Source organism: Larus michahellis, chromosome 5 (assembly GCF_964199755.1).
Source record: "Larus michahellis chromosome 5, bLarMic1.1, whole genome shotgun sequence".
NCBI classification, from domain to species: Eukaryota; Metazoa; Chordata; class Aves; order Charadriiformes; family Laridae; genus Larus; species Larus michahellis.
Window position 1 is genome coordinate 11,803,571 of NC_133900.1, and position 12,324 is coordinate 11,815,894.

Consider the following 12,324-nt stretch of genomic DNA (forward strand, 5'->3'; position numbering starts at 1 on the left):
ACTTCTGATCAGCTTTGATCCAGATAGATACAGTCAGTTAACGTTTCCATGAATTGGTGTGTACACTAATTTGCCAAAAGTTTTTAAATTAATATACTAACAGTATTTTTCCAGTTTGGGCACTGGTTTGTTTCAGGCTTTGTTTTTCATTGGCTTCTCACACAGAAGCTAATCTGTGCAATCTGTTATTATTTCTTTCTTTAGCTTTGAAAAACTCCATTTATCCAGTTTTCTCTGACTTCTGTGTTACGTGCAATGTCATTGTGTTATTTGTAGTATCGCAGCACCCAATAATCATACTAATGTGACAGGAGCTCTTTAAAGGGGGGAGAGGAGTTGTTTCGCTGGAAAAGGTACTGCAGGGACTCCAGCCAATACAAGTTGGTCACCTCTGCTATTTCTTCTTTTCTGTTGTCAAACAGGAGTGCAACATTTCTGCTGATATTTTCCTCTGCGTGTCCACAGGTCAGACTTAAAAGCAACTGTTGTTTTCTCAGTAGCGGTCTGGGCATTGAAGAGCGTGACCCGCTACTCCATTAAGAAATCTGCAAAAACTGAGCTGATTCTCTCCTTCTGTTGAAGAGTTTCTTCATTGGTTTTTAAGAACACACTCAGTTCACTCAGTTGCTTCGTTTTTTCACGTTTTCTATACCTCTGGAGAGATCCTAGGTTGCTGTTGTTTTCCTTTGTTATATGACACATGTAAATCTTTAGACTGAAATGCAAACCTTGAATTTAGCACTGGCGATTGATGCTGTGGGCTTTGGGCTCTGATGACCCATGCTACAATGCCATGGGATATTTGCATGGCAGCAGCATATTCAGTAACAGATTATTTGGCATCTTCCCCCAGATCATCTTTCATATGTGTGTGCTCCCATGTTTTATTTGATTTCTTTATGTTAACTACAGAGGAAAAATGAGTTGATAGAATGTCGACCTTTTTTATGAGTCTTTCTATGTTTCACAGTTTTCCCCAGACACCTGGCAAGGCCCGTTGTCAATAGTACAATATCACAGGCTGGCAATGTGCTGGCTGCCTCTTACCACCACTAGCAGCACCACAGATGAGGGTCCTGTTTGAACGTTGCCAAAAGGCAGACTCTGTCATGGCCGGCTCTTCCTGATGATCTTGCCATTGGCACTGAGATTTTTACAACACTTGAGACTCTGGTAGCAATAGGATGTTACAATTCACTGTTAAATGACTAATTTGGTATGGTTATCATCTGGTATTCTCCCTTCCTAGAGACATTCCCCTCCAACCTTTCTTTTGCAATGGATGGTGAGGACGGAGGGAACTTAGGAAGGCAGATGGAAAGGGAAGTAGAACTGCCTTTAGTGCGGTCAGTGAACGATGTGTAGTGCAGTGTAGCCACAAAAGCAAATTAAAACTTCTGGTACCAGAAGCTTAAGAGTTTGCCTCTCTCCAAAAGATGCATAGGGTGTACTGCCTGACTCCATCTGTTGTACTTGAATGACAAGGTTCTCCAATCATTAATGTGTCATGTCTGCCAGCATAGTATAGGCATCTTTGCTATCTTAAATGGTGCTAGATGTCATCATTTAGGCAACTGAATTGTACCCGGATAAACTTAAAATCTCCCCTCAATCTGCCTTATGGGGACCTAAAAGATCGTATGATCATAGAATACCACGTTGGAAGGGACCTCAAGGTCTAACCTTTCTTGGCAAAAGCACAGTCTAGACAAGATGGCCCAGCACCCTGTCCAGCCGAATCGTAAGTGTTCAATGTTGGGGAATCCATCACTTCCCTGGGGAGATTATTCCAATAGCTGATTGTTCTCATTGTGAAAAATTTTCCTCTTGCGTCCAATCGGAGTCTGCCCAGGACTAATTTTTACCCATTACCCCTCATCTTTTCCATGCGACTCCTTGTAAAAAGGGAGTCTCCATCTCTGTAGCCACCCTTTAAATTCTGGAACACGGTGATAAGGTCTCACCTGAGTTGTCTTTTCTCAAGGCTGAACAAACCCAGTTCTCTCAGCCTTTCTCAGCCCTTTGATCATCTTGGTGGCCCTCCTCTGGACCCTCTCCAGCCTCTCAACATCTCTTTTGTATGGCAGGGACCAAAACTGAACACAGTATTCCAGGTGTGGCCTGAGAAGCGCCGAGTAGAGTGGGACAATGACTTCTTTATTTCTGCTGGTGATACCCCTCTTGATGCATCCCAGCATCCTGTTGGCTTGCTTTGATGCAGGAGCAGACTGATCATTCATATTGAGCTTCTTGTCCACCAGGGACCCCCGGGTACCTGGAGGGACCTAAAAGATATGCAGAGTTCTAGTCTAAAAATTAAGCACAGTGGTTTGTACAAGACCTTTGTTAGCAACCTTTTCTGTATCTTGACTCTAGAGAAGCCTGTATTGTTAATTGTGTGTCGCTGAGAAAGGTTCCTTGTCATGTCATCTAAGGTTAGAAACCCTACAGCCATCAGTCTTATTGTTTTGCATTTAATATCTAGGTTCATTATACTGCTGAAGATGGTCTGAAAGCAATTCAGGACTGCAGCGCACATCTGAGTCAGGAGTCCTTTGAATGCGTATTGTAAACCAGATCTTCTAGCAACAACTCCACAGCAGAGATGGTCCTCACAATTACTTCCAAACCTGCTAATTTCCTTGCAGGAAGGTAAGGACTGGGAAAATGAGCACATGTAGTTTAAATTTTCACAGGGGGTTGTAGAATAGCATAAAATGTACCTAGCGGGTAGTTTCAGATGCTTTGAAAAGTCACCCTGAATATTTTTCTTAAATAAATTTGTCTGTGGGAAAGGGGAGTAAGACATCGTCTGTTCATCTCATTAAACATATGCTTAAAAAAATTAAAATAATTATGCAACCTAGTTGAATTATATAATGTCAGCTTTTATTTAGCAGCACGTTAGTTGAACAGTCTTCCAGTTCCTGCATGGTAAGCAAAGATAATTTAAGAAAAATATTGACCAAACTATTTTAACATAATACAGGGCTGAGAAACTAAGTGTATGTGAACTAGGACAAGCTGAGACAACTGTGGAAGTCCTTGTAGGTTTCTAATAGGAAGGTTTGCCCTCGTGTTTGTGGTTCTTAAACCTACAATATTACAGATGGACATCCTGTGCTTAGTCGTCTTCTTCCGTGCTTTCATAAAGAAAGAGGAAAGAAGTGCAAGATGACCGGGGGGGGGAAAAAAAGTGCTGCTGCTCCTACTTGAATATTTTCATAACAAGTTGTTTTTCAGAATATGCAATTTCAAACCAGCAATGGCCATTGTAGCTTTAGCTGTGACAAGAAAATGAGTTGGGGACCTCTGCACTCAAAGCTGCGCTGTGTGCTGCTGTGTTAATAGTGCAGGAGGCCTGTAATAAAGAGTTGCTGCTTTAAAAAAAAATCCATCTAAGCCCTGCTTAGCTTTTAATGTGTATTAAACTGGGCAAACTCAAGTAGAAGTGGATCTCTGCCACAAAGTTGTGTAACTGTACCGGAGGATGTACTGTCCAGTGGTGAAAGCAGTAGAGTATGGTCTCAGGTTGGGTCTACGGAGGGGCCTCAGGTTTGCTGTTTGACCTTAGACAAATCACTTGGGCTGTGTCCGTAGTGTTGGACCAAGGAGAAGCGCAATGTTGGAATGGGTCGCATAGACACTGCATCTCTGACCTCTCATTTCCATGGAAGGAGAACTTGGATGTGTGGACCAGAAGAGAGCTGGGGCATGATCTAGTGTGTCATCTGGTCTGTGCATGCAAAGGTGAAGGAGTTCTTATGTCTGCTGTGCGACCTGGACGGGCGTCTCCTGTTTTTCAGCAGTATCACAAAATCTATGGGGATTGTATTTACCAGTCTTTTTAGGGAGCTGAGATAAACTGCAGCACTTGAATATATCACTAGGATGGGTTGTTAAAATGTTAAAGTATTAAAGTTATAGAGAGGGTCTAATATATACATGGTATAGATTTTGGACATATCTATGAAAACCCAGCTTGGAAATATCGGAGATGAGTATTTTGCTATTGATTTCTGACTCAATGATGAGCATTCAGATGTTTTCCCCTTTCTGAGGGAAGGGTGTTGGGGGTCCAAAGTTCAGTTGTGACTGCTGGCAGCAGCAGGCTTGCGTGCGTGCACCTAAGGCAAGAATTGGCCAAAATGTTACTAGACAAGACGTGATGATTTCTCAGACCTTCTTTCCATTAGCTATGAAAGAATGAGCTGTGCTGCATCTCATTCAGAATTAGCAGTACTGCTGATATGCTTGATGTTTTTAGCGCCCTGCTGTGGCTTGGTATAATTGGCTTTTTTGGTGTGTGTGAGTGAGGAGGCTTGCGGGCTGCACAGAACACAGCCTGTGTGGCATCGGCTCCCCTGTTGATTTAGTTTCATTTTCTGTTTTTCTGCCTTGCTCAACTGCCTGTAACGACATTAAAGTATTCTTCTGATCTTTGTTTCCATGTGTTCACAAAATGCAGTTTTTGAAAGCCTTTATGCCAAAGGGACATTCAAAGCCAGAGGCAGCTCTCAGATTTCTTTCAAAAGCCATAGGCAATTTACATACTTGATTGAGCCTTGTTTATAGTAACTTCTACTGAGAGAGCCTTCACATCGGTATTCGATTAGATTAAACAGGGAAGGGTCGAATTAAAGCTCCCAGAAATTATTTGCTGGTGGTATTCACATGCTGCCTTGAAGGAGGAGGTAATGAAACGTATCATGAGAACGTCTGTAGTCCCAAGAAGCGTGTTTAGATTTTTCCCTCTTCCACCTCTACGCTGCATTGGAAGAGCCTTAATTCGGTGGTTTGGAGTATGCCATATAATCACTCATAATGAAAGTATGACGTCCCATGGAAAGTCTTATTGGTCTCCAACTTCTTCACTGAACTTCAGGGCTCCTGGCCAACTTTACCCTGCTCATTCCCACTGCATCTGACTTCCCTAGTAATACTCTGTGCCTTAAGTTTTGCCTCCTGTTATTGCTGAGTTGCACGATCAGACACCTGGGGAACTGGGGATCCATTTATGTCCCAGTTCTCAGCAACTTCATGTGTGCTTGCTGGGAACTTAATACAGAAACTCTGGTCAGGCAAATCCATTCAGTACCAAGTACACATGAGTCCTACCTTGGATTGCAGGTACAAATAAGCACCTGTTGTTACCATCCATACTGTGCCACCAGAGTCTAAGCACTTTTCTGAATACTTCCTGCCCAGAATTGTGTTCAAAGGTACAGACAGCGACAACTCGGTACATATTGCAAAGGAGTTGTGGGGAATCACAGAATCTGGCAACCAGAGAAGTACGTGGCTGTGCTTCCCTTAGGTACTGAAGAACTAAATTTGCAGGAAAAGGCATTAGACTGGAACAGGTTGATGTCTCTACAGGAAGAGTGTCAAGATAAATACGTCCTCTGGCCTCCTACTCATTCACTGTTAAACTCCTTGTCTATGCCAAGATCTTGCCTATCAGACTAAAATAATCTCTCTCCCTCCACAGCTTGTCACATTGTCCCCTGCCATCTGCCAAAACATTCTTGCCAAAATAGACTTCCTTTCCCACAGCTCATGATAATTCACTTTCCCAGCCCTCCATTCCCTTCCTGGCTTCATGAGCCTTACCAAAACTTTATCATCATCTTCCAAATCAGAAATAATCTTACTGCTTCAACTGCTTTCACTTAATTCCTCCTCTCGTTTCCTTACCGTTCTTGCTGTTTCCAATCAGTATGCATGTTTATGTGGTTCTAGCTGAATGAGAGTGAGTGGTGGTCACTTCATACATGGGAATGAGTGGAGAAGTGGACAAGATGATCTGGAATAAGATGCCAGCTCTTAAAGAATTTTATTTTTCTATGGTTTTATAACTGAATAAGAGTTAAAACTCACTCAAGTTAGAGGACAGTACTTTGTCATTGAGGAAAAAAATCACTACTAGTGACAAGGAGCAGCAGCGTATTTGCTCCCCCCAGAGCACCAACAAATTGCATCAGTGAAGTCTGATCTGAGCTGACTTCCAGACCGAGTGATTTTGGGGGAGAAGAAATGAATTGAATTACATTTCATCAGGCTGGATTGGGTAGCGAGGATTGGCCACGCGTACCAACTGCTGTCCTCTGGATGTGCCAACTGTTACTTAATTCAAGCTACAAGTTAAAATGAACTGTGGCTGTTGCAAGCTTCTAGGTGTTTGGGGTTAAGTGCCACTTACTGATGTTGTCTTGGGCACCCAAAGTGTAACTGGTGAACAGCTTTTTGGAGACTCATTTGAGAGGACAATTCAGCCCCTTCCCCCTACTCCCTCATTGTCCCGTTCTCCTGTCCCATTTTTACTGGAAAAGTTGTGAGAGTTTCATGGGTATAAATGTTCATTGAACGATTCATTTGTCTCCGGAAGGGACAGTCTGCATGCCTACCACCAATCACAAAGTAAGGATATAAAGCATTGACCTTTCCTATGTCAGTAAAACCAAATTCTTTTCAAAGTCATCAGAAGCGCTTGAAGCAAGAAATACATGCGCTGGTATTGTACGCTGAACACGAACTGAAGATGAATGGCTTACAGTGCAGACAGACTTTTAAGCACAGGATTGGCGAACATGGTGTACAAAGCAGTCATCAAAATGATGGGCTTAATGCTCAAGAAAATGGCTTGCCGTAGTTTGTCGTCGTCTTCCACTGTGTAAGAAGGAAGCATTATACAGACTGCTTCATTATTTCAGCCTCATTCTTATAGAAACTGGGGGGACTTCATGAACTCTCAGCCCAAAGCCAGGCAGCGGTTTGGTCATTTGAGTTTTCTGTGTTTGGTTTAATGCTTTGCTAGAAAGCAGCCATTTACCGTGTTGAGCGTGGCTGTTTGTGTTGGAAGGGACCTCCAAGGCAGCAAGATTACCATAGGGTTTCTCCTTGCCCTGTCAGTTCTTTTTGCCTTTTTACTCTGTATTGCACATGTTTGAAGAAAAATATTGAGCAGTCCGCAATGGACAGTGTCCATGCAGATACTGCCACTTCCCAACAGCCTGAAAGGCAGGAAGAGTTTGGGATTTTGGAGGTGGGAAGACAAGAGTGAATTTATCTTTTGTTGTGAACCATGTCAGTGACTAATTTCTTTCAGGATCAGGAGGCCAACAAACATAGCTTGAAGTTATCTTTGGCCCTCATTTCTAGCCATTGGTGAACCAGAGACGGCAACTGCTTGGTTCTAACCTTCTGAGTGGTCCCCAGCCGATCCATAGTGCCTATGTGAAAAGAAAAAGCCAGCAGTCTACAGAAGCTGTCATATACAAGCTAGAGGGCACTTTTTTTAAACCTCCTTACAAATTGCCTCGGATTTCCTGAGGGAAGAGAACCAGGAAGGGCAGTTCCACATCTGTCATCACTGTTTTACTCACAGATCCTCTGGTTTGACAGCATCTCAGAAACAAATTGCCTGCACTTGCCATGCAAGTTCCAAAATGTTCATAAAAATCATCCTGCCTTGGTAATAAAGCTGGAAGAAAATTTCCTGCCTCCGGCAAGTATTTGTTCACCTTTGAAATGGTTTTGCTTTTATTTTCTGTTCAGGGAAAGTCTCTAAGAAGGAATGTGTCTAATTGTCACTTAGTGACTTAGGGACCTGTTACAATCCTGGAACTTCAATGTCATGCCGAATTTGTGGATTCAGTTTTTCCATCAATCCGGTTGTGTCTCTTCTCCATTGTTTGTGCATTGTTGATAGATAGGACTGCATCTCTGAAAACACCTCCACTGAAGTTATGTCTTTCAGAGCCAGTAGTATATTCCTTGCCTGTTTTGCAGTTTTTGCAGCACTTGGACCAAATCCTTTCAAATCAATAGTGTTGTGCTGTGGTGCAGAATTTCAGCCACTCTATTTAGCAGGCACACGCAGTTACTTGATCTTAGCTCTCTCAGTGGCAATGAATCTCCCACTTTCTTCATAAATTGAATTCAATTACCACTTCTTTACCCTGTCTTCACAAGCAAGTTTAGACATCTCGCTTTCCATCTTGCATTTTAAGTAGAAGAAACAACAGTAGCAATCGCTTTTGCATTTTTATGGTGTGAGAGATGGCCTAGTGAATTAATAAAATTTGCAGCTGCAAAGGAATTTTGTTTAAGTTTGTCTAACATGCTTTTACAAACTCCTCTTAAGCCCCCATGAGATGCCCTGAATTCAACCTGGCGCTATTTGTCTTAGGCTGACAAATGAGTTACATAAAGGCTATGAGACCTGTTGAAAGTTGCTTAAGTCAGTGTTAGCGTTAGGAAGAGGGCATCAGTATGCTTGGTTAAGTATTCCTCATCCTGTTACCAAAGCACATAGCCTGTGCACTAGCTGTTTCAGCTGACAGTGAACGGTTAACCAATGTACCGGGTTAAATCAAAAGGATATTCCGCAGGTAATGAAAAACTGATTAAACTTTTGCTGTTGTTACTGTGGTTATAACAGAGTGTTCTTTCCTTCCATTGAGGGAATCTCAGCAGTCTGAGGCCATACATTGTTCCACCTTGATAGTGGCGTAACTGTCTGGGAGATTGCACAAGCTTCCTTTACACTGGCAGCATAAACTGCCACATTCACTTCATCAGGCCTAAGTGTTAACTACTCCCCATTAACTCAAATGTTCCCAGGTTCAGGATCAAGAGAACCTGCTTAAGCAAAGCATCTGTCTGAGTTCCTCTCAAGTTAATGTTCCGTACAGCACGCTTCTGAAAGGCTGGCAAGGGAAGAGGGGAAAGCCTTGGCATTTCTGTTTCTTCCACTGTTTAGGAGGGCAGGGAAAGAAAAGAAAAAAAAAAAAAGAAAAAGAAAAACAAGAAAAGGAGCTTATTGCATGTCTTTTCCTTATAATTCTGGAAGTTTGGGTCATTGTTATGAGCTCTGATACTTTGAACTGTGGGAGAAGGAGAGCTCTGTAGTCCAGTTAACAGTCAGGAATTTGCAAGCCTGAGGCCCTTAACCCCAGCATGTGAATCCACCAAGTGCAGGGCAGAACTGGGAAGCATATGGGTGGCTCTTGTCCAGAGGAACAACGCTAACACTGTACAGGTGATGCAATATTTCAGATGTCCATTTCACAACATGTACAAGAGGGGAAAAAATCTGAATAACCTCTCTGTCTGGGAAGAGGGCTAAGTGGAGCTAGATGCAGAGACACATTTCAGTCACGAATGAATATTACATCTGCACAGTGAGCTCACCTTTTACTGACCACAGGATGTTTGAATCAGAGGAACACATCAGTTAATGCAAACCTAATGCCTTCATCTCATTAGAGCTGGCTTCTACTCTAGAAACATGAATGATCTGTAGTTTTCCTTATGCAACTCTGCTACGGAAGGCAACCTTGGTTCCACTCTTGTTTCTGTGTGTATCTAAAGATACGTCATGTACCAGAGGCAAATTCAAGCTGGAAAGCCATAACCATGCGCCACAAACGTATGGTGTATATGTTAACTCAAGAAGAGTCAAAATAAATAAAAAGGGCAAGCATGGATGTGACAGCACCCTACAGTAGTCTCACATCCTTTGTTCAGTAAAGAGATTTCACAGAACCCCTGCTTGTTTGTCTGTCGACTAACTTCCAGTTATTCCAGATCTTATGCAGAGCTCTTGCATCCACATTGTCCTCTGTCCAGGAGTTCCTCATGTTTCCAGCTTACTGTGTGGAGACCCATTTCTTTTTGTCTGATTTGAATTTGACTTCTACCTTAATCTTTCAGTCCTAAGTTCTTGTATTGGAAGAAATGGTTGATTCCTACACACCTTCTCCAGACTGCTTTCTCATAGTTGTCAGCCTTGCCACATGCCTGCTTCGTCTCTTTTCCAGGCCAAACAGTTCCAGTCTGTTCAGGCCTTCATTGTGCTCCTAGGCTCCACAGATGTAACTCCTTCGACCAAATTGGTACCTTGAACACCACCATGAAAATCATTAAGGCAAACAAATAAAAAGAAAAAAAACATCTTGATTGGTGGAAGATTTCTGCTCTGGAGCCATGATATGAGGAGGGATATGCATGTGCAGGTAATGTGGAAGAATGACCAAAGAGACCATCAGTGCCAGTATCTAAAATGTAAGGACAACACACAGAAAGAAGCCATCTTTTTTCAGGGATTTCTAGGAGCCTTAGGAATTCTAAAGGATTTGTTCCTAAAACATGACAAAATTGTCCTTAATCATGGGAAGAAATCTAAGAACTTGGAGCAATTGAAAGCAAACAAACAAAAGGAGACCCCACCTGGAGTACCTCATTCAGCTCTGGAGGCCTCAGTACAGGAAAAACATGGACCTGTTGGACCGGGTCCAGAGGGATGGAACACCTCTCCTATGAGGACAGGCTGAGAGAGTTGGGATTGTTTAGCCTGGAGAAAAGGCGGCTCCAGGGAGACCTTATTCCAATATTTAAAGGGGGCTTATAAACGGGGACAGACCTTTTAGTAGGGCCTATAGCGATAGGACCTGGGGTAGTGGCTTTAAACTAAAAGAGGGTAGATTGAGACTAGACAGAAGGAAGACCTTTTTCACAATGAGAGTGATGAAACACTGGAGCAGATTGCCCAGGGAGGTGGCGCCTCATCCCTGGAAACATCAGTTTGGACACGGGTCTGAGCAATGGGATCTAGTTGAAGATGTCCCTGCTTAATGCAGGAGGGGCTGGACTAGGTGACCTTTAAAGGTCCTTTCCAACCCAAACCGTTCTCTGGTTCTGTGGCAAAGTAGTACTAGCTTAGAATAGATTGTCATTACCAGTATGATCTCATTGTACTGAATGGGATTTTTTGCGTTACGCTAATTCCTCTAGTATGCACGCTCTCTCTGATAAGGGCACTGACACCTCCATGTTTTCCTGGTATGCGTTCCCTCCTATGTACCCATCATGCGTTTTCAAAAATACCCCAAGCCCTCCACTGTGATGGAGTTATGTCCTTGTCTCTCTGAACTTTCATATTGCTGTAGTTCCCTTCTCGTGTCACCTGGTGGCTGCTGAGCCCTTCTGCAACTCAGAAGGTGTCGCCTGTTCCTGGGAGCACCAGAGAGCTCAGCAGCAGTCCCAGGAGATTTGTGATAAGGACACGTTGGTCACAATTTTTTTATTCCTAGTTATGGAATCTGACACCACAATCTTTCTGTGAGCAAAATCACCAGTGTTTTTCATGGAAAAGGAGAAAGAACAGGCATAAATACTCTAATTTTGAGTTACCTCCTGCTGTTTACATGTAATTTGTCTTGATACTTTGAAGTGGTAATCCATTGGTTTCCTTTAGTGGAGGAAAATACATGATTCTTTATTAACATTCTCTTCTTCACAGTTGCATCCGTAAGCAAATTGACTAGGTCCAGGATGAGCTAGGTAATTATGTTTAACAGTGTTCATCCTGATCTTCACCCCGAACTGGGGACAGTTCAAAGCAGAATATTGAGCAGAAACCCCTCAGCAATAAACCTAGTGTCAGTAATTGTTTAGTTTCTTTTCAAACTGTCAAGTGGGATCGCTGTCCCGTATGCATAACTGGGGGAACCGTTTTCTCCCTGTGACAAAGAGGGATTTTGTTTGCCAATGTGGGGCGAATTTCCTAGAAAAGTGTGAGTAATCATCTTTATTAATCTTGGAGTTTTTAGGGTGGTGGTTTTGCTTCACGTTTAGTTCTTGGTGTATTCTTCTATTCCACTAAATACATTCACAGGATCCTTATTTCCTCTTTGCCCAGCAGCGTTGTTAGAAGGGGGTGTTGTGGTGATATATCTTGTTGAATAAGAGCAGGTGGTTTTCACCATTCTGTCGTCAGCCCAAGTTAACCGCCTGGTTTACGATGAAAGGTGTGAAAAAGGCACACTTTTCCCACAGGGCAAGCACACGTTTGGGTGAAGGCTTGTGTTTAAAGGGCAGATAATTAATAGCTGTAGAGAGTCCATTCCTCTAAACATAGCAAGGTGGTGATTTTCACTTGAACAAGTACTACTAGGGGAGAACTTTTTACCAAAAAAAAAAAACTAAAGGAAAAAAGAAAAAAATCTGCTCAGGAATTTAAGTTCAGTAGCCCTGTTCAGAGCCAGGAAGATTTGTCCTCTTACCTCTTTCAGGTATTTCTATGCATCTGTTTTTGAGTATCTTTGGAGGGATGTCTGACTTGTCTTATTTGGGGGGGGGTAGGGGATGGGTGTGGGGTGTACGAGCACTCAGCCCCCCTCGATGAAAGTCTGGCAGAGTCACAGCTGGCACAAGAAGGGCCTTTGATCTGTTTCCCTGAGACAAAAGACGGTGCAGAAGTGGTAGCCAGGACGTGACCCTGGAGACCTGGTGGCAGGGGAGGACACCTGGCCAGTAGGG

General features: G+C 42.9%; 1 long non-coding RNA gene across 1 annotated transcript in view; it reads left to right on the forward strand.

Moving 5' to 3' along the window:
* Positions 1-12,324, forward strand: part of LOC141743810 (uncharacterized) — a 202,368-nt gene that overhangs the window by 134,297 nt on the left and 55,747 nt on the right. Inside the window, exon 3 of the long non-coding RNA XR_012587204.1 lies at positions 2,486-2,652. This is a non-coding gene — a long non-coding RNA (uncharacterized LOC141743810). The remainder of the gene's footprint in view (positions 1-2,485; positions 2,653-12,324) is intronic.